The following is a 25027-nucleotide window of genomic DNA, read 5'->3' as shown; positions in this document are numbered from 1 at the left end:
TAGCAGAGCATAAAACGCAGCTTTAACTTTTGCACTGGGGTTTTCAGTCATTTTATGAAGGGATAAAAACCGCTACAGGGAGGTAAAAGTTAATTACACACTGCGACACACACAGCTTCACTGTGTCTCCCTTCGCTTCCCTGGGTGGGTGAAGAGACCAAATCTGCTTGGGAGGTACTCCTTAAGTTACTTATGGTTGTCTCTTTGCTACACCAAGCAGTCTAAATTCACACACACACACACACTAAAACAGTTCCCCCTTTTACACTAAGAGATCTTTTGCGAAAAATCTGAAGACAGAGCCTTCAACTGAGGATGGGGTGCTTTTCACCCAGGCATGTGCAGTTTGCGGGAAATTCGAGTCACCCCCCTTGCTTTCTAGACACCGCTCACCCTTTTCGGGGTGTCGGGCTAGGTGCGGCTGGGGCAAAACTTCCTTCCCCTATTACAGACTACACACAACCTTGCAACCCCTTGTGTCTGTCAAATCCTGTCCGTGATGCCAGTTTAATGTCACAATCCGCTAATATAAGCGGGGGTCGTGATGGTTTGTTTATCGATCTCAGGGCGTAAAAGGACACGAGAGATTGCAGTTTTAATCAGAACAGTGCACCTTTATTAAGTGCCCACAACACAGTAACGCAATAGAAGAGAGAAAGAGAGAGAGAGAGAAGGAAACACAGAGAGGAAGAAAAAGAGGGGGGCAATAGCTACCAACAGATGAGACGAAGTCCACATGGTCTTCCGCCAATAGATTCGTCTTCTTTCCGTGGGGAGATCTCAGACGCGGTTATTTCAGAAAGTCCCTTTATGTCCTTTTCAGAAGTGAGGGGCAACTGGCCAAGAGGTTGGGAAACCTACAGCTGTTGTTATGGGGTCCGTTGCTTTGGGAAATGGGTACAGGACAGACGTACAAGACAGGTGTACAGGACAGGTCATTCCTTTCCCCTTCAGCGCAGTCCTTCACACCTGGGAAGCATGAACGGCACAGTCCATTGCAACCTGCACTAATTTTCCTCAGGAATGCGTACCAGTTCCCAGTGGGCACACCCACAGGCAACACTTGGCAGACATCCCACCTCAGCCAGGCCAGGACTCCTGTGCTCAGTCTCTGTCCTCGGCAATGATCCTGAGGCAGATGAGGGATCTTTGGACTGTCTCTTACACTGTTTCCAAACTTGGCTCCACACCGGCTCATGGTACCTAAGACAACAAAACAGAAAACGTGACTATCGCCCTCCAGAAGATTAATCCCCAGGGCACCTCTACACTGCTGCCCCAGAGCACCTCAAATCATCCGACTCTGGAGGTGGCCTGGAGAAGACCTGCAAAGTGAAAAGGTACAAGCTTGGCACGCCGCCGCATACCGCCCGCCTATTAGTCGCCCCACCTTAATGCCAACTTGCCTGCTCGCCTCTGTTCCTTGGCACGCCTAGGGCGGCGGCAGCACCTGCAAAGAAACAAAGCAAAAAAACATGCAGAGAGACTGAAATCACAACCTCCCCACTCCGACTGAAGTATGCCACACCGATACCTTAAGCTTGCACCCACCTGGCCACTGGCATTCTGGGCCGGGACATCTTGTGAGTGGACCGCTGAAAAGGAACAAACAACAATGGATGCTTAGAGCTGAACCAGACATTGATATTGGAGCAATACCAACTCCTTCTGTCCACCAGTCACCTTTTACGTCACTCCATCAACCTTAAACATCAATATCCGGCTTTACTACCTAAAAATAAAGACAAAGAACAATGCTGTGACGTAGCCACCATTTACCCTTGCCCTACAAACACAAACGGTGACTGACCTTCCTGCGGGAACCCCCTCACCCGGTGTGGGGCGCTCTGCCACGGATTTAATCTGTCTGCCTCTGAAAGATAGTGATGACAAAAGTCAAAGGGTTGCATGAGAACTTAACAGCTCCAGCCATCCTGTGTCAATCTAGGAATGCCACCTAGAGGCCAAACTACACTCTACACTACAAATTTCAAGTCCCCGAGCCTTGTCCTATTACACCTATATGCCAGACGGTGCAGCAGGGCAGAGCAGCTCCAGAGAAAACCCACACAGGCACCCGTGATACAGCAGATGACAAATGCAGGGAAGCAACGAGGAGAGAAAACTCTCGGTGAGAAGAATGACCGCAGGCACATCGAAGGGCTAAAGCAGAAGACACGAGACACCCAGTAGAGACAGAACACACAATAGACAAGCTGCACAACGTGCACTGGGACTGCTCTGCCTGGCACGCCTCAGCGCTGTGATCGAAAGGGAGACTTGCCCTTTAGGGGCCCTAAAGGGGCCCCTTCTTAGACATCCCCATCTCTGAAACTGACTCAATAGTCCCTCCCGGCGAGCCCTGACCCGACACCCCGCTTGCATCCCCTCAACTTATCTCTCGGACATCCAGGGATGCGAATCCTCCTCAGGTGCAAAAGAAGGCCGCTCACCGTCTGGGAAGCTCCTGCCGTCATCGGGCTGTTGTCTCTTAGTCGGCTACGATAAAAAAAAAACCAAACGTCAAGGCCTGAACTTAGCGGGACGTGGGCCACTACAATTCTTGTACTCACCATCTCCTAAGATGGCCGGGGTCCTCGGGCCGCATGCTTCGGCCGCGCTCCGAGGCTGACGCCACCGTGGCAGGCTATACCTGAGCTACGAGGAGACAGGCCATGTGGCATTGCTGAAACCCGAGTGGACCCTCGCTCCTCCCTCCCTCCCCGACTCGCCGCAACTCCTCGGCCGTTGCCGAAGGCTACCCGGACGGCACCGTCACGTGGAAAAGGTCAAGGCTTCATCGCAGAGCTTTGCGATACTTGCGGAGGGGTCACGAGGGCGGCGAGCCGGGTCCGTCGGCCGTTCTGCGAGGGGGTTCGGCGTAATGCAAGTGGACCGCCTAAAACGCACAAATGACAATGGATGCTAAGGGCTGCACCAGAACTTGGCACCCAAGCAAGAACAACTTTTTCTTTTCAGCGGCCACTGCTTACCTCGCTCACTTGACGTGGACTGCTGAGATCCGGCTTTACCTCCTAAAAATAAGGACAGAACAACAGTGGAACAGAGCCACCGCGTTACACTTGCCCTGCAAACACAAACGGCAACTCACCTTCCTGTGCGAACCCCCTCACCTAGTATGGAGCGCTCCACCACAGATAGAATCGATCTGCGTCTGAAAGACAGTGATGACAAAAGTCAAAGCGCTGCATGAGAACTTAAAGGCTACAGGCACCTCGTGTCAATCTAGGAATACCATCTAGATGGCAACTACAGCCTACACAACAAATTTCAAGTCCCCGGGCTTTGCCCTATCGCACCTATAATGCCAGACTATGCAGCAGGGCAGAGCAGCTCCGGGCCAAACCCACGCTGGCCCCTGTGACACGGGACGTGACCAACAAGGGGGTGCAACACGGAGAGAAAACTCCCAGTGAGAAGAAAGGCCACCAGTCACCTCTAAGGGCTAAGGAAAAAGACACACGATGCGAGAAGCCCAAAAGACGCAGAACACACGATAGACGAGTGACACGACACGCACCGGGACTGTTCTGTCCTACGTGCCTCAGCATTGTGATCAAAAGTGAGACTTTCCCATCGTGTGGCCTAAAGGGGCCATTTCTTGGACATCCCCGTCTCCAGAGCTAATTCAAAAATCCTTCCAACGAGTCCTGACCCGGCACATCGCTCTCATCCCCTCTGTGAGGCGTAGCCCTCCACTTATCTCTCGGAGGTCCGGGAATGCGAATCCAGGTCAGGTGTGAAAGAAGGCCGCCTCGCCATCTGGGAAGTTCCTGCCGTCACCGGGCTGTTGTCTCTTAGTTGGCTACAAGAAAGAAAACCAAACGTCAAGCCGTGAACTTAGTGGCACACTGGCCAAAACCCAACAATTCTTGTACTCACCATCTCCTAAAATGGCCAGGGCCCTCGGGCCACATGCTCCGGCCGCACTCCCAGTCTGACGCCGCCGTCACAGGGCATACCTGAGATAAGAGGAGACAAGGCCACGTGGCATGGCTGAAACTTGAGGGGACCCTCACCCCTCCTCCCCCCCTCCCCCAACTTGCCACAAATCCTCAGCCATTGCCAAATTCAACGTGGAGGGCACCTTCAAATGGAAAAGGTCAAGGCTCCGTCACAGAGTCCCGTGATACTTCCAACAGGCTCACGATGGCGGCGAGCCGGGTCCATCAGCCGGTGGCAAGGCGATTCAGCATAAAAAAGTGGACCACCTTAAACATACAAACAACAACGGATGCTTAGAGCTGCACCAGAACGTGGCAACCATGCAATAACAACTGGTTCTGTCCACCGGTCACTGCTCACCTCACTCATTTGACATTGATTGGTGATACCTGGCTTTACTTCCTAAAAATTAAGACAAAGAACAATCTGGTGACATAGCCACTGTTTACACCTCCCCTGAAAAGCTGAATGACAATGGACCTTCCCGGGGGAGACAGGGCAAAACAAAACGGAAAGGCATGTACCGACATAGGGTCTGAAAGCATGGCATTGCCGGATTAGTTTCCATCTGAAACCGCTTGACCGTGACCTCTTTCCGCAAGGGCCTCTGTCATATTGGACCAGCGGCTGGAATGCTTCAGACCACCTGTAAAACACAAAAAAACAAAGGATGTTTATAGTTTTATTACTAACACATTAAAACTCCGGTAACATCCAGCTCTGTGCTGGAATCAATACTCATCTCAGTCACCAATACTCATCTGGCTCATGGTGCCCCCGGTACCAGTACCTGGCCGTACCAAGCGCTTCGCATCTTCTAATGAAACAAAGAGCCAAACAACGGGGTAAGCATTGAAGAAAGTCAGGCTGGAGCTTGGGCTTCAGGTGCCAACCCACCTCATTGCTGTGCTCCTCTGGCCTCCTCCATTTGTGTCTGGTTTACATCCTATCCCTCTGCAAAAAAAATTATTTGTCAAAGTCACTCAGGCACACAGGGAAAGCTTCGCCTTCCCCAAGTTCTCATTTCTCAAAGCAAACCATCTAGGAGCCGCAAACAGCATGCATTAAAACAAATGACTAGAAAACTGCGAGACACTGCAGTACTTCTCCCATGCCTCCACCGAACCTTGCATGAACTGGCTGCGGTTGCTCCATCCGAGGTGTGGCTCAGGTGGCTAAACAAAGCAAAAAGTTCCCCGTAAAGTCTTCTTTCTACTCCACCTACCCCCCCAGTCTACTCCACAGGGCAGAGCAGTTTCAGGCTAAACACAAACTACACATTATACTACAAACAGTGTGACACTAGGATGATAAAAAAAGCTCTCAGGAAGAAGAATAATGGCAAGGACCGAGACAACGCCAAAGAGATGACTGATGGTATGGCGATGGTGGAGGCTCTACGGAGCAGAAGAAAAAAACTGTAACAATGACCTGTGAGAAGGACTGTTGGTCACGATGATCAAGATGGCTGCGAGACAATGCTACATTCAGAATGTTCCCCATATCCTTACAGTCTTAGAAGCCCCAGGACATGACAGCTCACGGCTGCAAAGGATGGATGGCAATAGAGCCAGGAACAAGGCCTCAAAAGGCATCCGACTCGACGCTTCTGAGATGCGATTCCAAGATGGGATTCCAAGATGTGGCTGAGCCCGCCGGTAAAAGAACAAATTATATTGGCATCATGCCGATAAAGTACAAATATTCAAGAACCTAGAGATGGCAGCCAATGCTTGTAATAAGGCCCTCAAAGGGAAAAGGCAAAGATATCTGATCCAAGGGATCCCAAAAGCATGCTAGACAGCACAAGACTGAGGGGAACTGCTCTGCATGTCCTACGGTTGCAATCAAAAGTAGAGCTGCTCTCTTTAGCTGTCCAAAGAAGCCCCTTAAAGGGCATCCCCTTTCCCCTCTGCTAATTTTTAAATCTCTCCCAGGAATTTCTAACCCGCTGCTCTGCTGGCATCCCATCCCCAGGTTGTGGCACCCAACTTATCTTTCAAATGATCCGCGATGTGCATCCGCATTGGACGCGAAATAAATCTGCCTCAGCCATCTTGGAAGGCCCCGCAATTGCCGGGTAGCCTCTTGGATAAAAAAAGAGCCAAAATCAATAGACGAGTTTAGGAGCACATGGGCCAAATCCCAACAAGTCAGCTGCTCGCTCGCTCCTAAGTGCGCCTAGGTCCTCAAGTCTCTGGCTTTAGCCCATGTCAAGGCTGTGGCTGTTATTATGATGGGCACCTGCATTAGCGAGAGACAAAGTTACGAGGCATTTCTGTGAGTGCAGTGGATGCGTTTGTGGGCCGTAAGACGCACGTAAATGCATCTGCTGCACGTGTAGAAAAGCTTTAGGGGGCCCCAAATGGACACTGTTTCCTACTGTGCTGCCTTCAAAACCTCCCCACAATAACCCCTAGTCCAATACCCTGCACACCCCCTCCCTCTCCCAGTCACAATCCTTGACTATTAGAAGCCTCGATCTCAGTCATCATCTTTGACATGGGGCAAATCCCTTTTGGGACACAATGCATTTGCTGAAAAAAACTGAAGTATCGCACTCAACGCAATCTGGAATTGCGGGAAGTTACACAACTCCTAAAAAAAAATACAAGAACAAAAACAGAAATCGCAAAAGCACCTTATCACCCCTGAATGCACAACCAAAAATTGTGAACTTATATACTCTCTGTGTTCAATGCTATCTTCTTCACAGTGCCTTTAAGGCCTCTGATGCTTTAGATACCAAAAGCACCTACTGAAAACAAGCTAAGCTGAAAGATCCCTTTCATTGAAATAAGAGGAAAGCTCTTGTCACAGTCACTCCCAGGGAGGGAATGAAGCCCTTTGCCAAAGGCTGGGGTTGATATAGCTCTGGCCGGGCCCGCCTCTCGATCCCACAATGCCCAGGAAAAGGGAGGAGGCAAATACCGCAAGGTATAAAAGCTCTTGGAGGAGCAGTGGTCATTTGGCTCCTCTGACTTAAATTCGAGATGAGTAAAAGGCTCAATAGAGAAGAAAACTCTTCAGGGAAATGATGACACTTTCTTTTTTGCTTCAACAACATCAAGCAAAAGGGCAGAAAACCGGTAAGAAATAAAACATTGTGTTTTGGCAGCACAGCTAGATAACTTGGATAATTTGTTCCTAACTTGGATAAATATTCCTTAGTGATTAATAAGTAGTATTCCACATGTGACTAAGGTAGAGAGGAATAGTAATTGTATGAATGATGTAACTCTCATTGAGATCTCTAATTAGGGCTATATACATTAAAAATAAAAATAAGAAAAATTAATACACTCCCAGGTGGCATTAGGGTTACATCTGTGCCAGACTCGCTCCCATATGACATTCAGTACCGGGGCTCGGGTAGGAGCACCCTGAAACACAGATTTAAATCCTTAAAATGCTCAAAAAGGGAGAGCTTCCTTCAATTGAGCTCCTTACAATGCGGGAATGGGCACCAGTTACCTCCACTTAAACTGATACAGTGGCAAATAAATGGCTTCTCCCCTTCAATTTAATCCCCTAAACTATTGGGAAAAGAGGGGTTTCCTCACTTTAAATCTCTCCAGTGATGGAAAAAGGGGGATTTTTCCTCAATTCAAACCTTTAAAAAGGAGGGACAACTGGGCTTCCCCCTCAATTTAAACCTTAGGACAATGAAAAGGGGGAAGCTACCCTTAATTCAAATGCATAAAAGAGCATTGTTGAGGTTTTCCCCTTCCATTTAAACTGGAAAATAATGGACAGTGAGGATTCCCTGTCAATTTATACTCCTGATGGCATGGAAAATGCAGGGTTTCCCTCAAATGAGACCATTAAAATGACAGGGGAAGCAGATACCCCCCCAATTTTAACACAGACAATTATGGAAAAAGGAAGCTGATTATCTCAATTTAAGCTCCTTTTCTCCTAATAACTCTCTCTTTTCTGGGGGCACTGGGGAGGGACTGGGGGCTCTGAAGAGGGGCTGATGAGATGAAAGGGACCTCACAGGCTCCCCTGCCTGCTCAGGTGCCGCCCCTTGGCACAAAGGTTTTTCCCTGGGCATTTTCTTGAAGCGATGTTCTGTACCCAGGTGCATCCGGCCAACTTCCCAGCTCCTGCCGGATGCTGTGACCATTGTTCCCGGAGGGGCTCTCGAGATGCCTCCGTTGGCCCCTCTCGACCAGCAGCTCCCTGCATAGGTGTGCCCAGGGAATCCTCTGAAAGCAGCCTGTGGCAAGAGCCGCCCCCTCCTCATTCTCACTGGTCGCACCTGGGGCTGCTGGATCTTGGAGTGCAGGGATGAGGCAGAGAATGGTCCTGCCGGTTGTTCCCTCCCCTGCGCGGGCCATCGTCCACCCCCGAAACACCGGGGTGTTTCGGGGCTTTCCTTTCCGTGGAAAAGGACCGGCCTTCTCGTCCGGGTGCCCGTGGCCAAAACTGGGATCCTGCCTTCAAAATTCCGTATGTCCTAGACTTGTAACTACCAAGGAAATTCCCCACAGATCACAAGCAATTACCAGTAATTTCTCTTCCATAATCATTACTGACTTGCGTTTCCGTTGAAGTGTTTGACGCACCCCTTGAGGGGTTGGGGGTTTGGCCGGGTTGTTTATGGCTGATCCTGGCAGGCACGCCCATCACCAGTCCACCCTGAATTTCAGTGAAATATTGATATTGTTTATAAATACTCCCTCTGCCTGCTACTCGATCTTTCCTTGTGCATCTGCAAGGAGCAGATTGACTCCATCCTTTGATCCCAACTGCAGCTCTCCGGCCCAAATGCCGGTCCTCGTGGACACAATCTAAGCAGAAAACTACTATGTGTTTGCTTTTGAAGTAAAAGTCTTATTGCATCTGGCTGTACAATTAAAATAAATACCTGTGTTGATGGTCACTGTAAGAAAGCTTTTCAGAGGATAAAATATCCATTTTGGTAGCACAGATCCCATTTTGACAATGTTGCATTCTTGTGGGTTTGGGAATCCTGCCTGTATAAGACATCTGAAAATTGGTATTTTGCAAATTGATATCTTGAAACAGAGTCATTTTGATATTTTGGAACTTGAGACTCTGCTATTATGAAATGGGAAAAAAAAAGGTATTTTGGAACCTGGTAGTTTGCAATTTTGAAACAGGGTAACTTTGGTATTTTGGAACTTGGTCATCTGGTATTTTAAAACTGAGATTTTGAAACCTGGTTTTCTGGTATTTTGAAATTTGGGTTTCTCTTATTTTGAAACAATGTTATTCTAGTATTTTGGAACCTAGTTTTTGGTAGACTGTTTTTTTAGTATTTTTTAAGATGAGCTTTTAGTATTTTTGTAATCCCAGGGTTTGGTTTTTTGTAATCTGTGCTTGGCAGGGACCTGGGACATCCTAACTGAGTCTCTTGGCTTCATTTGCTGTCTTCCACTACAATTAACCTGGCATGGAAACTGTTAAATAGCAGACTATATGATGAGACACCTCCTGAAACAAATAAATTGCAGTTAAATGTCTCTTCCTACACTAACACCTGGCCCAGTTTAAATCCATATTTAGCCCTTAATCAGGGGGGATGGGGAAGCAGAGGTTAAATGATTTACTAAGAAGTTTTTTGTTAAAAGCAATGCATACAGCTTGCTCAACACTTATCGTGCCTACCAAAGCAAGACGAGAAGATAGTGGACTATTGATAAAGGGAAGGAATCTTGACCAAAGATCCTGTTTTTAACCTAACTCAAACCAGTCTTGAAGTTTAGACTTGGGCCAGGGACATAAAGAGCATGCACATGGAAGCAAGGTGAAAAGTTCAGGATGAGGAAGACCCTTTACTTCATCTGAGGAAGACTCTTATTTCATTCCGGAGACCCCTGCCCACAACCACCAGACAACACTGCACAAGTGCAGCGCAGACATAAGTGACTTTTGGGCTCATTGTAATACAAAGCGAGGCTAGGCAATGAATAGGTATAGGCATATTGGGAAACTTAATGAATATGGAACTTGTAACCCGATATATACCAAGCTGAATGCAGCTGTCGGCATGCATGACTTTGGAGGAACTATTCCCCCATGTGTTCCAGTGCTGGAATAAACATACCTACTTTACTATTTATTCCAGCAGTGGAATCTTTTCTGCATATCAGCCTGACTCTTCCTCTCCTCCCATTTCCCACCACTCCACTCAGGGCTTTCCACACTCACTCTTTTCCTCCCTCAGTGGCATCACAGCAGAACACAGCAAGGTTTTGGCTGGCACTTGAGCTCTCCAAGTTGATCTTACCAAGAACTCTTCTGCTTTTCACTGCACCAGCCACAACAACATTTGCTCACTAAAATAAATGCTTTCCACAATGAACTGAAGGTGCAAGGGAACAAGTGCTGCACAGCAATATTTTTCAGCCTGAGGACAAAGAAATACTTTCTAAGGTTTGGATCCTGTTCCAGTGCACCGGAACCAAATCAATCTGCTTCTACTCTGAAAACATCAGCAACACCAAACCGAGCTGCCAGCATGAAGCACCTCACTGTTCCTACCCTGCCTGTGCCTCACACCCTGCTTCGTCGTGCCCTGCTCTACCACGCTACAGACTGCCGGGAGCAAGATTCATCCTTGAGAATCGTCACACTGATATCCTTGAACATTCCAACCTCAATGCCAATATTGTAGGAACCTCCTGCATTCCATTCCCTAGTACAGCAACAAGAAAAAGTCCTCACCCACCCTGCATCTTCAAAAAATAGTGTACAAGGTTTAAATAAGCCTTGTGGTTTGAGGGGGACCATCTGCCCAAAAAGCCCAACTCTGCATCCAGATGAAATGAACACCACCGTTATAAACATACTATAATACTGGCTTCTCGCAAGTATAAAAGTAGGTATTATATAATGTTAGAAATGCTTTTTGCTGTGTGGATGTGGTTTTCTCTCTTTTTAGCAAGAATGTTAGCAAGTGTGACCAAGTAAGATAACCTCCAAGCGAACAGAGGATGAGGCCCGAGAAGCTGCTAATCAACACTTTGTCCAGGGAACAAAAGGGCCCAAAGGCTACTCCGCCCGAAGAACGGGCGGCCAGGAGAGTCCGAGAGCTGCTATCACCGCTCTGCCCGGAGAGACGAAGAGGCCCAAAGCTGCAATCAGCCCTGACTGTCTAGAGAATTAAGAGATCCACCCTACCATCGACTCTTACCTAGTGAGCCCAACCCCAAGAATCAAAAGAAATAAAACCGCAAGGCAGAAGAGTACGCATGCTTTAAAAAGGCGGAACCAAGGAGTGGCCATGCAGAACAGCTCCGGGAAAAGTTTGAATATTAATCGAGAACAGACAGTAAAAATAGTATAAAAAGGACTCACCTCGAGCATCAGGTGTGCTCTTGGCAGAGCGCCAAGGCATCCAGCCATTACCCCTTTGCTTTATTTTATGTGTCTCTTATTGTCTTTATATTAAACCCTTTAAATTCTCACAGGAGAGTGAACCTCGTTTTTCACACCACAAATAGATCAGTGAACAACAGATGCACGGCACACTGTCAGCTTGGACCTCCAGTTATCTCCACCCCTGCCGCTGGATTAACACAGCAATGGAAATATGACACCACGAAGGTCTCATGAGAGAGTACAATATACATGGAACACCGCTTCCAGCAGGCACCCACGTTGGTATTTAAAGGCGTGGCTCAGTTAAAGAGCAACACCAAAAAAAGTCCCCAGGCAAAAAGCCTGGGAAGTCGGGGTTGGGTTTTTTCCAATCTTCCTTTCAGTGACTTTTGCAAGCAAGCTCTGAAGCGGACAAGCCACAAGCGTCCCCCAGCGTCCCTTGCCGGGACTCGGGCCGGGCTGGCGCCGTTCCACGGTGCGAGGGGACCGGAAAAGCCACGCGACCCACGGCACCGGCGGCACTCGGCGACCGGGGGCGACCCCGCGCTCCCGGACCCGGGCGGAGCGCGGCTCCCGGCACGGAAGCGGCTCCTCCGGCAGGCGGGGGCGGCCCCGCGCCGGGAGAGCCCCGCCCGCCCCCGGCGCCTGCCGAGCAGCACCGGGCCGAGGGGGACCCGGCGGCGCCCGAGCCCCGCGCACGGAACGCACGCAGCGGGCGGGACGACAGGGAGCGGCTCGGCTCCGCGCCTCGTCTCCCGCCTGCCCGCCCTGACAGCGCTCGCCTGGGCTCCGCACGGCTCGGACCGCGGCGGCTCCGTCGGTCCCTGTCAGCAGCCCAGTCCCCAAACTGCCATTCCTCCTTAGAAGGGGCCAGAAAGGGCCTCCCCAGGGGCCAGGAGTGCTCCCGCGCAAGACATTGGGGGCCGGGGCACGGGCAAAAGCGCCCTCAAATGCAGCGGCACGCCCCCATCTAAACCCTTCAAATGCTGGAAGAGCTGGAGTTTCCTTCAATTTAACCCCTGGAACTGAGGCAACGGGCAGTGTTTACCACAATTTAAACCAATACAATGGCAAATAAATGGGTTCTCCCCTTCAGCTCAATCCCCTGAAATATCAGAAAGAGACGGGCTTTCCTCAAATTAAATCTTTCAAATAATGGGAAAACGGCGATTTTTACCTCAATTAAAACCCTTAAAAAGCAGGGACAACAGGGCTTCCCCCTCAACGTAAACCTCAGGATGATGAAAATGCGGGGGGGTTACCCGCAATTCAAACCCCTAAAGTGGCAAGACCCGTGCTCTCCCCTTCCATTTAAAGTGGAACGTGGGAACTCCCTATCAACTGATAACCCTAACACCATAGAAAAGGCAGGTTTTCCTTCAATCAATACCCTTAAAGTCACAAGTGAAGGGGCATCCCCCCAGTTTAAACACAGGCAATAACGAAAGAGGAATTTCTTCCGTCAATTTACACCCCTTTTGTCCTCGCAACCCCCTTTTTTTTTTTTTCTGGAGGTACTGGCGGGGGAGGAGGGGGGGGCGGGCGTGTCGAGGGGTTGGCAAGATGAAATCAAAAGGAAAAAGGGGAAAGGAGAAAGATCCCCCTTGCAAATCCACACCGTGGCTCACCTGCTACTCCCCGGCACAAAGGTTCATCCCTCGGCACCTCATTTAAGCAACGCTCCACATCCAAGCGCTCCCCCAGACCCTGGGAGACGCTCTCACCGTCCTTCCGTGAGAGACACCCCCCGCCCCCCAGGAGCCCGGCATAAGCGCCTCTCTTCCAGCATCGCCGTGCAAAAGTGAGTTGAGGAAACCCCTCCTAAAACAGCCCCCGGCAGGAGCCGCCCTCTCCTCACCGTCACAGCTCACACCTGGGGCTGCTCTGACCCCTCATCATCCTCACAGCTCACACCCGGGGTTGTTGCCAGTCCCAGTGTGAGGGCAGGTGCAGAAAGGATTTGCTGCTCATTCCCTGGACAGCTCATCCTCTGCACCTGACACACTGGGGCACCGGGCTTTCCTTCCTATGGATAACAGATATTTGATGCAAGTTGCAGGTGAACTGTCAGGGTTGGGTTTTGAAATACTTCTTTAACTATAAAAAATTCTGTAATTATGCATGTGATTTTTGACATTTGATATACAAGACTAAATCTCTTGCTGGTTTTCGAGTATTGCATTGAAAGTCCATGTACTTTCTCTTCTTTCCCTGTTCCAAGAGAGTTCTTTGGAAGCTTGTGTTATCTGTGAGAAGGTTGCAACATCAGAACTACTGATTCCAGTAGTTCTGGACTTGATGTATTGTTACCTCTATTATTGCTTAGATGCAGTGTTTTAAACAAAACTAGGAGGCTTCAAGAGCAAATTGAAGGAAAGGGTTGTAGAGAAGGGGCAGAGAAAGAATGTAGAGAACCTGATTTAGGATTGAAATCCATCAGTCTGCTGCTTCAGGCTCCTTACAGGAGGTGGTGAAGGAGTTTGGTAAGGAACTTTCATGTAAGCAGTAGTGTAGGTTTGCAGAGGTGTTTGGCAGCACCAAGGGAATTTGCTACAAATCATACCTCTCAAATAGCAATTTACAACAACACAATCATCCCAGTTTTTATTTCAGCCCTAAGCTCTATCTGAAAATCATCAACCAGAGGTATTTGTGCCACTGCCGGAGAGTATCTCAGGCCTCTGAGCTGAGCTATAGGGCGGTTTGTTCTTCCTGGAAGTTCTTGAACAGTGAAAGTGCTCCATAAGCACTTGTCAAATAATAGCCTCCTGTGAAGGACAGCAAGGGAAGAACGTCTCAGAGTGGTCTCAGTCACAGGTACAGACCGTTTTCTTTGAGATGTATAAATACATCCAGAGAGGCACCCAGACACACACACGGATATACAGAAAGTCCCTTTATTCTATGGCCAAAATATTTACACACAAAAGGAAAACAGCTCATTGGCCTGCAAAACGCTGGAGGGTGTATTCTCAGCCACTGAGACGCATTCAGTGGTTGCATGTGCTCCATATGATACAGCGGTGCTTACGGCTGGGTCCACTCATGCTGAGGAAAGCCGATTCCTTAAATGACTCCTGTCTCTCCTTTACTCCCACGTGTTTATTCCTCTACTCTTGGAACACCAGCTTTATTTTAAATGATTATCTAACAGTGTTTTGTCTTCTTCCCAAGCTTCAGAGGTGGATGAAATAAACATGGCTGCTTAAACAAAGTAAAAGACAATCTACCGGTGTTCATCAACATCAAAGCAACCGCTCTTAGTGGCAATAAAGCAACAACTGAGTGTGAGATTTGTACTCTGCAATCATCCCAAAGGGTTGCCTTTGTTTTTAAAACAACAACTGGTCTGTCACCTTTGTGGCATTCCCCATAATGTCCAACTCATTCGGGAGATGGTGTATACAGTCCTGCATACTCCACCTTTATTACACAGAGAACAAACTAAAGCCACAACAGAGTTGCAATGTACAAAAGAAGCTGCAGGTCACAAAGTAAAAGAGTCTCGACGGGAGGTAACGGTCCGCAGCAACAGGAGACCCACTGTCTGTCTTATCTTTTCCAAGTCAGCCATTTGGGTGGGAGTGTCCAGCTAAGAGGCAGCACAGTCTGTTCAGAGGCGTTCAGAGATGCGTTCTGTACACAGGGTAGTATTTTCTGTATTACCGACAGTGTCCCCTCTCAGCCTTTAGCTTTGCAACGAGATTGACACACAAAATTCATGTGAGACCCATTAGATAAATTGGACAATACATTACAGTTGAAATGCACAACCCCAAAGCACTACACAATTTTTTCTGCACGGTAGAGCTGAGCTAGTGCCAAAGACAGGCCCAGCCTATGGACAGACTTCCTTTGCGGCATTCATAATAATGTGACTTAACAGTCCAGGAAAACTTTTGGCTTTTCAAGCGTGTTACTGATCTCCAGCTTCACATCTCAATTATTTTCCATGCTAAGATTCCTAACAATGTGCTCAAGGATGCTCTGTACACCAAGCAAGGAGCACACTAGTGCCAGATTGGAGGAATCGTGGCATGAATTCTCCCAGGCATAATGGCATGCAAGAGGATACAGCAACTTCAGAAAGCCAAGATGCAGCAGGAATAGGAAACACATACATATACCTAAACACGCAGCTAGGCTTGGCCGCAAGAACCTTTAAACTTTCTCATAAACTTTTTAGATTCTGGGGCCTACCAGAGCCTTGCAGAAAACTTGTTTGTTAAAAATGCTACCATGGAAACAGCAAGGAGGCAGATTTCCTTGCTTCTAGCAGACTTAAGTCCTCATGCAAGTAATGCCTCAAGAAACACATTCCTAGGGCTCAGAAAAATACTTGGTGAGAAGCAAATATTGGAAAGAAGCAAAGATCATTAAAAGGGAGCAATATTTTCGAAGCACTTCCCCAAAGGTACAAAGAGTCCCCCAGAAGTTTTCACACAGCACCTAACCCAAGTCTCATTATGTGCCTCACAGTGAGCTGAGTGCTGCTGCCCCATAAGTACTCTCAGGAAATTTTTCAGGCACAAAAGGCTAAGGCCATTGGGCACCTGCACAATGGATGTCCTTGCCTGCAGAGTCAAAACGGGTTAGAAACAATGTATTTGCTCGTAAAGCAATGCACAGCAGCACATTTTCAGGCTGCTGGGGCTTGTGCTCTGCGAGCTACCCAGCAGTGGAAATGATTAGGACATTGTCCTGCTACACTACTAACATCACTGTCATTAGGTCTCCCCTTAACAGGATTTCTACTCAAACAAGAGGGACAGCAACTGTGCTGTGAGGAAGAACATCCCCTCACTAGTCCTTCAGGGGGTTCTAGTAAAAATAAAAAAAATCCATTACCTTCTCCATACACCAAGGATGGATCCAGCCACTCTGTCATGTATTCGATTTCAGTCTCCAGTTCATCACACTGGGCTAGGGCCTATGTCAACACAGGCAGGAAGTCATCAGCTCCATACGGCCTCGCTGGGTTGAAGGGAATGCAGGCAGTGAGAGACAAACCACACTTTTTCACCAGTTCCCGTGTTTGAAAGGAAAGCACTCTTTTGTGCCTTCTCGAGCCTGCATGTCTGTATTACTCCAGAACCCCCTGGAGTCACCAACGTGCAGCAAAGAGAACGTCGCCTGACACTCACTGCTCAGGAGACCGGCTCAATCCTGTCCTTCCAACAAGCACGAATCTTACGATGCACGCCTTGAGGCATGCAAGGGAAATTTAGAGAGTGGGCTCACCTTGGCACCAGCTCAACCAGTGAACTGGTGGAAAGGCTGCCATGCCAGACACCTGCACCGCTCTCATTGCCTGAGAGATGATGGATAGGCGTTTTCTTTATACATCCAGGGATAACATCCACCTTCTGGAAGCGTCCAGACACCAACACCAGTCTCTAAGTATGAATCCCACAGCAGAGAAGCCCAAGTATAAAAGCCTATTAGATTTGACAAGGAAATTCAACTCATTTCCTTGGCAGAGAATAGTCAAAAACACCAGTGAGCAATGGCTCCTGCACCTGAAGGGAGCCTACAAGAAAGATGAGGAGAGACTGTAAGGGCCTGGAGTGACAGTGACCCACAAAGACCGTGCTGTACCCAGGCCCGTCAGTGGTCCTGGCACTTTTCCTGCATTTTGATTTTCTGTTCAGAAGTCACTATGTGGCCAAATCTCTGGGTCTGGCTAAACGGTGCTTAGTGCAGAACTGATGTGATGGTCACTCGGAATCGCCCAGAGCAGGAGCCAACTTGCAACTCTGGTGAAACTCAAGTGACACCAGCTGAGGCACACGCTCCAGATAACACACTGTGGGTGGGTCAGGGGCAAATGGTCAGGGCTTACCTTCTCCTGGTTTGAGGCCCGGTTTGGCAACAACACAACATTCCAGTGCAGGATCAGTGCCAAAGGGAAGGGCTGCGCAGATGCCCTGAGCCCCAGTCTCTGCATCAGCAGCAGTGGGTGGGTGGAACTCACCTATTTCCAGATTCAAATCGATTTGTTTGTCACTCCTGCTAGTTTCTAGGCTCTGAAAGCTCATTTCAGCTGTTGAGTGACAGCACTAGCTGGTCCATGGATTTAAGGAAGCAGATAGTCTTTGGGAATGTGCGTTGCCATTTGAGACTTGTCCAACAAAAGGGGCACAGGGGGACAGGAGGAGGACAGGTGTTAGGGACCGAGTCCGGAGAGCTGGCCACATAAATGACATGTACACAGATACGATTAAGCATCATTCTCCCCTTATTGTTCAACTATGCCAACTTACATCTACTTTTGCAAAGATTCACGCCCAGGCCCTCTAGATGGCCTCTAATGAGGGGGGGAGCCAGGCAGCTGTATACCTTGCCAAGGACTCTCAGGGCTGCCTGCAGTCAGGGGCCTGTTCAGGGGCTTTTCCTCAGCAACCCTGGGTTGTCCAATCTTTCCAGGGGTATCATATGCCCTTGTTCCATAAGGAATCCCTCTACAGACAGGGAGTTGTCACCGGCCCCGTGCTCATGGGCTGCAGGGGACACCTGCACTGAGGAGGAAATGGAAATGGGAAAGAGGGAAATGCAACTGGATGGGACGCAACTCTGGCACCACACCTCCTCTTGTTCCTGCTGTCCTGGAAAGGCCCAAGTAAATCCAGTCCCTCAGACCTTGCATCCCTGAACGCCAGGAGAGCCGGTGTTTTACCCAGATCCCAGTGCCCTGCACGGCTGCGCTGACACGAGCGCAGGCCGATCGCTCCGCCCAGCACCATCCCTCATTTGCCTCCCACGGCTCCCCAAGCGGCCCCAAACCACCCCAGCGTGTCCATGCCGGGGCCAGGGCCTGCCCCGAGCCCGACCAGAGGCTGTCACCCAGCCCTGCACCAGCTGCCACCCCTGGGAGAGCTGGGAATGCACTGAGAGCTCGGCTCCCCGGGCTCCCCAGCACCCAAACCGGTCCTCAGACACACAGAAATGCCCAACCTGCCCCTCTGGGCACAGCCAAACACCACAATTCCATCATCCCCAAGGAACTCTGGCACTTGCCTCTTCACCTCTGCCCATTTCCAGTAGCCGGGGCTAGGACCGGCCTGTCAGAAAGAGCATTCCCTAGGCAGTTCATCCCAGCCCAGAGGAGAAGAGGAGCCTGTCCCTGACCCCCACCATGGGCAGGACAAGGGGGGCCCTAGCTGGCTTTGCCTACTCCAACACCAAAGCTCTTGGTCCCAAAGATGGGGCGAGTTCAGTGGTTTTTCCTGTCCTGAAAGAGAGCAGAAAAGGGAAGTTAATCCCACTGTGGAATCCAAGACTCCTGCATTTCATATTTCTGCTCTGATTGCTCACCGTGCAGTTTTATCCAAGGGAAAAAAAAGGAGAATGACACCATATCAAATAAAAAGTTGATTAATCCACGTAGGGGCTGTAGAGAGAAGGATACAAAGGAACTTTTCCATGATTTTGGGGCTTGAAGAGGGAGTGAATTTCCCTCGAAGCTGGGAAGGGCCTGAGGATGATAAAGCAAAGGAGCAGCTTCATCTCTCCCTGGCAGAGAGCTCTGGGCTCCATTATGGATACAAATCAATCCCAGCAGGATTTCAAAGGGTTTCTTTAGGATGTCAGGTCCCTCTTTATCAGATCCCTGCTGGGATTCAGGGCCTGCCTGGTCACGGGGTGCTTTGATAAGGGCTGGATTTAAATCCCAGATCTGAGAGCAGACATGAAAGTTCCCTGGGTTTCTAAGGGTTGAAAAGCTCGAGCTGGATTCGCTGCAGAGCTGAAAAGTCAGGATAAGAGAGAGCAAGGAGTGGCCAGCAGGCTCAGGCTCCTGCTCACGCCCCTGGGATCCATGGGATCCATAGGATCCGTGGCCTCTGGCACGCTGCTCCAGCACCCTGCAGGGTGACTGACAGCCGGGCAGGGGAAGGAGCCACCAGCAGCTCTGCGATGTGCACCATCATTCACCTTGTACGTGGCCTAAACAGCCACCAAGCACCGATGGACTGACTGAGCCGAAAATATCGGAGAGATCTCAGTTTGCACTCCAAATTCCCTGCAGCCTGTTCCCTTCCTGATCCATCCCTTGAAGCAGCAAGAGTGGAATTCCTCCTGTGGTTGCTCTTTCCCTCCTGTTTTCCACGCAACAAGAAAAAGCAGCCACGTGAACAGGAGTAAAAGCCCCAAACCCACAAAAAAGCACATTCTCAGCATCACTAATCCCTGCCAAATTGCCAGGAACCTTCCAAAACTACATCCAAGCTTGGAAACAGGGAGCCAGTTGTTTGTTTAAGCAGCTATTGATCCAGTCTCTTCCAGCTAATTAAACTATTCACTATTTAAACTCATTAAACTGCTCATCCTGCTCCTGGCAGCCAGAGGCAAAGAAGAAATCGTGTCTAGATTAAATGGTGATGGTGAATGTGCCCATGCCAGTCCTTGGAGAGGTTGGAATTGCATCCCTGTTCCTCTGCTCTCTTTTCCTTCCTTTTTCCTGCAGTGATTCCCACCCGGATTCCTCAGCTCCAGCTCTCTGAGCAACCTCAGGGGGAGCATTTCATCCCCTTGGAGCCAACTCCATTTGTTGCATCCTTCATGCCTCAACCACCCCTAAAAGCAGGGAAGTGCTGATGGGCAGTGCAGCTGCTTCCACTCGGGAATGTTTCCAGTGGAACTGGGAGGGAATTCTGAGAAGCTTCCACCCACTGCACGTTATTGCTGGATAAAAGGTGAGGCAGCAACAAAGGGAGATTTCAGCAAGACAAAGTCCAGACAGAGAGGCTGCAAGTGTTGCTGGGGCTGCTAAGCTGGGAAAACTGCAAGGTCAGGCTGTGGGAACATGGATTATACTGAGGTCTGGAACCGGTGTTGGGAAGAGAGGGAGAAGGAGAAGGAGGAGAAGGAGAAGGAGAAGGAGAAGGAGAAGGAGAAGGAGAAGGAGAAGGAGGAGAAAGGGCCCAAAGTAACTGCACAGCGAATTTCCTCACCATGAGCCAGGCTCATTCCCTGAGCTGACCGATATCTCTGAGCTCCCCTTCATGGCACAGCCCTGCCAGTAAAGAACAGAAGTTCCTGCCGCTCCCACTGGAATTCTGTAGCGTGCCTGGCATTCCATACGTTCTGCTGCCTGAGAATTCCTGCAGCCGTCCTTGGGAAGAGCAGTTCACTGCCACAGGAGGAACAAGAGGAAAGCAGTTGCCACTCTCGGGTTCTGTGCTCTGTAAAAAGTAAAACCAGATAAAGATCAAAGCTCCATAAAGCTGGAACCATCTCCAACCTCGGGACAGCCCTTCTGTGGGAAAAGCGTGGATGGGCAATTAGGAAGGAGATCATCATGCACATGGGCAAGGGGGGGGAATTAAATTCTGCTGCTTTCTGATTGAGGCCTGCTTCAATTTGCAGCCTTTATAATATCAGTTTAATGGGACTTTTTGTGCTTTAAAGAGGTTTTTATTAGCTGGGGGTTGTCCCTGCCTGGACTGAGGCACAGCACAATGAGTCTCCTGCCTCCTGAAGCCGTGTCGTTATCCCAGCATCTGAAATTAAAAACCAGCACTCTGGGAAACCTCTCTACTCTGAGGAGAAATGTGAGGAGTGTTTGGATCTGTGGAGAGCCTGGAACAGCTCTGAGAGACACCAAACATCCTGTGGATCCCAATGAACAGCAAAACATTCCAGCAGCTCCTTCCAACACCGCCCTTGTAGGGAACTCTGTCACCCCAGTGGGTATTTGTGGGAGTAAGGAAGAAATCCCACTGATGACCTCAGTGTGATCACCTCTGGTTCGTCTGGGGATAAATCTCCTTTATCCTTCTGGGAGAATAAAGGAATCCAATGCTGCCTGTCCTGGGTTGCAGTGTATTCTATTACCATCCCCATCAGCTGTTGAAATCAGGTGGGGCAGTGTTTCCTTGCCTCCTCCCCCCAGGCTATCTTTCTGTTGTTAATTGCCCATCATTGTCCTGCCGCCTGACTCAGAGATAACTCCCTCCGGACTATCTTCTGTTAATGAGCCTAATCAACACTTTGCCTCATGACTCATTACCCCATTGTGAGATGCTCCACCCAGAGGGAGGAACCAAGCATCCCATCGTGGATATAAGCTGAGGCTGAACACCAGAGACACCGGCTTCCCACTGGATTTCCAGAGGACAGGAGCTACACAGCCACCACTGGACTTCCTGAGGAAGAGCAGACTGTTTTACTACAGGATCACTGCTTCAGAGGACTGCAGCCACCATTTCTACCAGACTGCTACCACCACCCTGCCTAACAGGGTGTCAGGTTGTACCTTGACTCTGTCAGTTTGACAGTGTTTTCTTTTACCTTTTTCCCCCTTTTCTTTAATTTCCATTAAATTGTTATTCTGACTTGGTGTCTCCCACTGGTTTGTTTTCAAACTAGTACATAATTTGGCGCCCAACGTGAGGCTTGCTCTGAGAAAAGGTCAGAATTACAATTTTGTATAAACAGAAATCTATTCACCATGGTGCTCAGCTGGTCTGCATGGGTACTGTATCTTGCTCTCTATATTTTTCCTCACATGGGGAACTACCTGCCTGTTGTATTACTCCTGTTAAAACCAGGGAATGGTATGAGAATTGCTTTATTGGTTTATTATGTCTATAGCATAATAACCTGTGAGGCGATGAATACCATTCGGAATATATACTCAATTTTGTTTGGCTGTCCTAGTCTGGGCTCCTATGTCTGGGACCTCTTCAACAATCACAGCCAGCCCCTGGTGGGAGGAGTAGAGAGTGGTTTCTTCCAGCCTTTCAGGCCAGGCACAGCAGTTTTTGAAAAAATTGAGTTCCCTCTGGATGTTAAGGATAGTATAATCTTCTTGTCAGTTCTCTTCTCTTTTTTCTCTATGGCCTGCATTGTGTACACCATGCTTAGAAACAAAACACTACTTAGTGTGGTGCAACGTCTGCTTGAGGAGGAGGTAAAAAGGAGCAAAGCAGCAAATACCATTTCTACGCAGACCGTCACAGAGGAGAAAGGAGCCAAAAGCAAAGCAACTGCATCCATTTCTACGCAGACCGTCACAGAGGAGAAAGGAACCAAAAGCAAAGCAACCGCATCCATTTCTACGCAGACCGTCACAGAGGAGAAAGGAACCAAAAGCAAAGCAACCGCATCCATTTCTACGCAGACCGTCACAGAGGAGAAAGGAACCAAGAGCAAAGCAACCGCATCCATCTCTACGCAGACTGACACAGAGGAGAAAGGAACCAAACAAAAAGCAACAGTGTCCATCTCTACACAGACTGTCACAGAGGAGAAAGGAACCAAATGTAAAACAACAGCGTCCATGTCTACGCAGACTGACTCAGAGGAGAAAGGAACCAAAAGCACTGTCAGCGTCCCCATGCAAACCATCACTGAACCAGAACAGCCTAAACCAATTGCAGTTGCCCCCGTGCAGAAGAAGAAATCAAAAAGCAAATCAGTCCGCATAGTGACTGACAAGGATGCAGCAGGACCTTCGCACCCAGCAGAAGAGGCAGAGCCAGAGATCATCACTCGGTCGCTATCCCTGGGTGAGCTGCGAGACCTGAGGAGGGAATTCACCCGCCAGACGAACGAGTCTATCCTGACCTGGCTGCTCCGCATCTGGGACGCTGCAGCCAATGACACCATTCTGGACGGAAGTGAGGCCAGGCAACTGGGATCTCTGTCCCGGGATGTGGTCATTGACCAGGGGATCGGGAGAACCCAAGAAACCCTCAGCCTCTGGCGGCGACTGCTTACAAGTGTAAGGGACAGGTACCTTTGTAAAGAAGACCTCCAGGTGCACCAAGGAAAATGGAGCACAATGGAACAAGGTATCCGGTGCCTGAGGGAATTGGCTGTGCTGGAGATCATTTTCTCAGAAGATGAGAGATTTCCTAAGAGCCCAGATGGTGTCCAGTGCACGTCACAGATGTGGTTGAGGTTCGCACGCCTAGGACCAGAGATATACTCCCGTTACCTGGCAACGCTGCAATGGAGGGAAGGCGAAGACAGGGTGGGCATCTTGGTGAACAAACTGAGGATTTACGAGGACACCGTCACAGCCCCGTTTCGCACCCATGTCTCATCCGTGGAAACAAGTCTTTCGGCTGAGCAAGTCCGGAGCTTGATTGAAGAAGGCCATCAGAAACTGAAAAAGGAACTTAAGGAAGAGATTTACCACATCCCACCAGAACCAACAAGAGTCTCTGCCATTAGGAGCCGGCGACCCCCAACCAGGGAGAGAGGATATACCCCACGAGGTAACCTCTGGTTTTTCCTTCAGGAACATGGAGAAGACATGAGTAAGTGGGATGGAAAACCCACCTCCTCCTTAGCAGCTCAGGTACGTGAACTAAAAAGAGGGACAACTACCACAAGAAGCGCATCTAGAGTTAACATTGCTCCGGTCTCTCGCACACAGAACTCCAGACGGTACCGGAATGATAATATGACCGATCCTCTTGAAGGGACCTCAGGAACGTATTCACCGGAAGGGAGCAACATGCAACATGACCAGGAATAGAGGGGCCCTGCCTCTAGCCAGGTAGAGGAAAGGGAGAATCGGGTCTTTTGGACTGTGTGGGTCCGATGGCCTGGCACATCTGACCCACAAAGATACACGGCTTTGGTTGACACCGGTGCTCAATGTACTCTGAGGCCATCAAGGTATGTGGGAGCAGAACCCATTTCTATTTCTGGGGTGACAGGAGGATCCCAGCAGCTGACTGTACTGGAAGCTGAAGTGAGTTTAACTGGGAACGAGTGGCAGAAACACCCCATCGTGACTGGCCCGGAGGCCCCGTGCATTCTCGGCATAGACTATCTCAGAAATGGATATTTCAAGGACCCAAAAGGACATCGTTGGGCTTTTGGGATAGCTGCTGTGGAGACAGAAGATATCAGACAACTGAGTACATTGCCTGGCCTCTCAGATGACCCCTCTGCCGTGGGACTGCTAAGAGTTGCAGAACAACAGGTGCCAATCGCCACAGCAACAGTGCACCGCCGGCAATACCGCACCGACAGAGACTCTGTGGTTCCCATCCATGAGATGATTCGCAAACTGGAGAGCCAAGGGGTGGTCAGCAAGGCCCATTCACCTTTCAACAGCCCTATATGGCCAGTGCGTAAGTCCAGTGGAGAATGGAGGCTGACGGTGGACTACCGTGGCCTGAATGAGGTCACGCCACCATTGAGCGCCGCTGTGCCGGACATGTTGGAACTTCAGTACGAGCTGGAGTCCAAAGCAGCGAAGTGGTACGCCACTACTGACATTGCCAATGCCTTCTTCTCCATTCCTTTGGCAGCAGAATGCAGGCCCCAGTTTGCTTTTACCTGGAAGGGTGTGCAATACACCTGGAACCGACTGCCCCAGGGGTGGAAGCACAGTCCCACCATTTGCCACGGACTGATCCAGACTGCATTGGAAAAGGGTGAGGCTCCAGAACATCTGCAATACATCGATGACATCATCGTGTGGGGAAACACAGCAAAGGAAGTGTTTGAGAAAGGAGAGAAAACCATCCAGATTCTCCTGGAAGCTGGCTTTGCCATCAAAAGGAGCAAAGTCAAGGGACCTGCCCAAGAGATCCAGTTCCTGGGAGTAAAGTGGCAAGATGGACGACGTCAGATTCCCACCGAGGTCATCAATAAGATCACTGCAATGTCTCCACCAACCAGCAAGAAGGAAACACAAGCTTTCCTAGGCGCCATAGGTTTCTGGAGGATGCACATTCCCGAGTAC

At 49.5% G+C, this 25027-nt stretch overlaps 5 long non-coding RNA genes across 7 annotated transcripts; all 5 read right to left on the bottom strand.

Annotated features, from left to right (window-relative positions):
- Window positions 1-641: 641 nt before the first annotated feature.
- Window positions 642-1480, bottom strand: LOC125321099. Its single transcript, XR_007201447.1, has 3 exons — window positions 1288-1480; window positions 1080-1203; window positions 642-969 (listed from the first exon to the last, which is right to left on the bottom strand). It is a non-coding gene; the product is annotated as an uncharacterized LOC125321099 (long non-coding RNA).
- A 78-nt stretch (window positions 1481-1558) lies between these two features.
- On the bottom strand, window positions 1559-1844 carry LOC125321096. The gene is made up of 3 exons (XR_007201441.1): window positions 1811-1844; window positions 1684-1732; window positions 1559-1595 (listed from the first exon to the last, which is right to left on the bottom strand). It is a non-coding gene; the product is annotated as an uncharacterized LOC125321096 (long non-coding RNA).
- A 1165-nt stretch (window positions 1845-3009) lies between these two features.
- Window positions 3010-4382, bottom strand: LOC125321098. 3 transcript variants are annotated; one of them, XR_007201443.1, is made up of 6 exons: window positions 4327-4382; window positions 4109-4232; window positions 3904-3983; window positions 3677-3826; window positions 3113-3175; window positions 3010-3035 (listed from the first exon to the last, which is right to left on the bottom strand). It is a non-coding gene; the product is annotated as an uncharacterized LOC125321098 (long non-coding RNA). The 3 variants fall into 3 exon arrangements; XR_007201445.1 differs by having other exon boundaries at window positions 3014-3035; window positions 3135-3175; XR_007201444.1 differs by lacking the exon at window positions 3010-3035 and having other exon boundaries at window positions 3083-3175.
- Window positions 4383-4528: 146 nt separating this feature from the next.
- On the bottom strand, window positions 4529-13140 carry LOC125321097. Its single transcript, XR_007201442.1, has 3 exons — window positions 12948-13140; window positions 4757-4920; window positions 4529-4612 (listed from the first exon to the last, which is right to left on the bottom strand). It is a non-coding gene; the product is annotated as an uncharacterized LOC125321097 (long non-coding RNA).
- A 1062-nt stretch (window positions 13141-14202) lies between these two features.
- On the bottom strand, window positions 14203-17736 carry LOC125321101. The gene is made up of 2 exons (XR_007201449.1): window positions 16168-17736; window positions 14203-15011 (listed from the first exon to the last, which is right to left on the bottom strand). It is a non-coding gene; the product is annotated as an uncharacterized LOC125321101 (long non-coding RNA).
- Window positions 17737-25027: the final 7291 nt, after the last annotated feature.

The sequence above is a fragment of the Corvus hawaiiensis genome, unplaced genomic scaffold (assembly GCF_020740725.1).
Source record: "Corvus hawaiiensis isolate bCorHaw1 unplaced genomic scaffold, bCorHaw1.pri.cur scaffold_68_ctg1, whole genome shotgun sequence".
In the NCBI taxonomy this organism is placed as follows: domain Eukaryota; kingdom Metazoa; phylum Chordata; class Aves; order Passeriformes; family Corvidae; genus Corvus; species Corvus hawaiiensis.
Note: the sequence above shows the minus strand (reverse complement) of the source record. Positions and strands in the feature narration are given on the sequence as shown.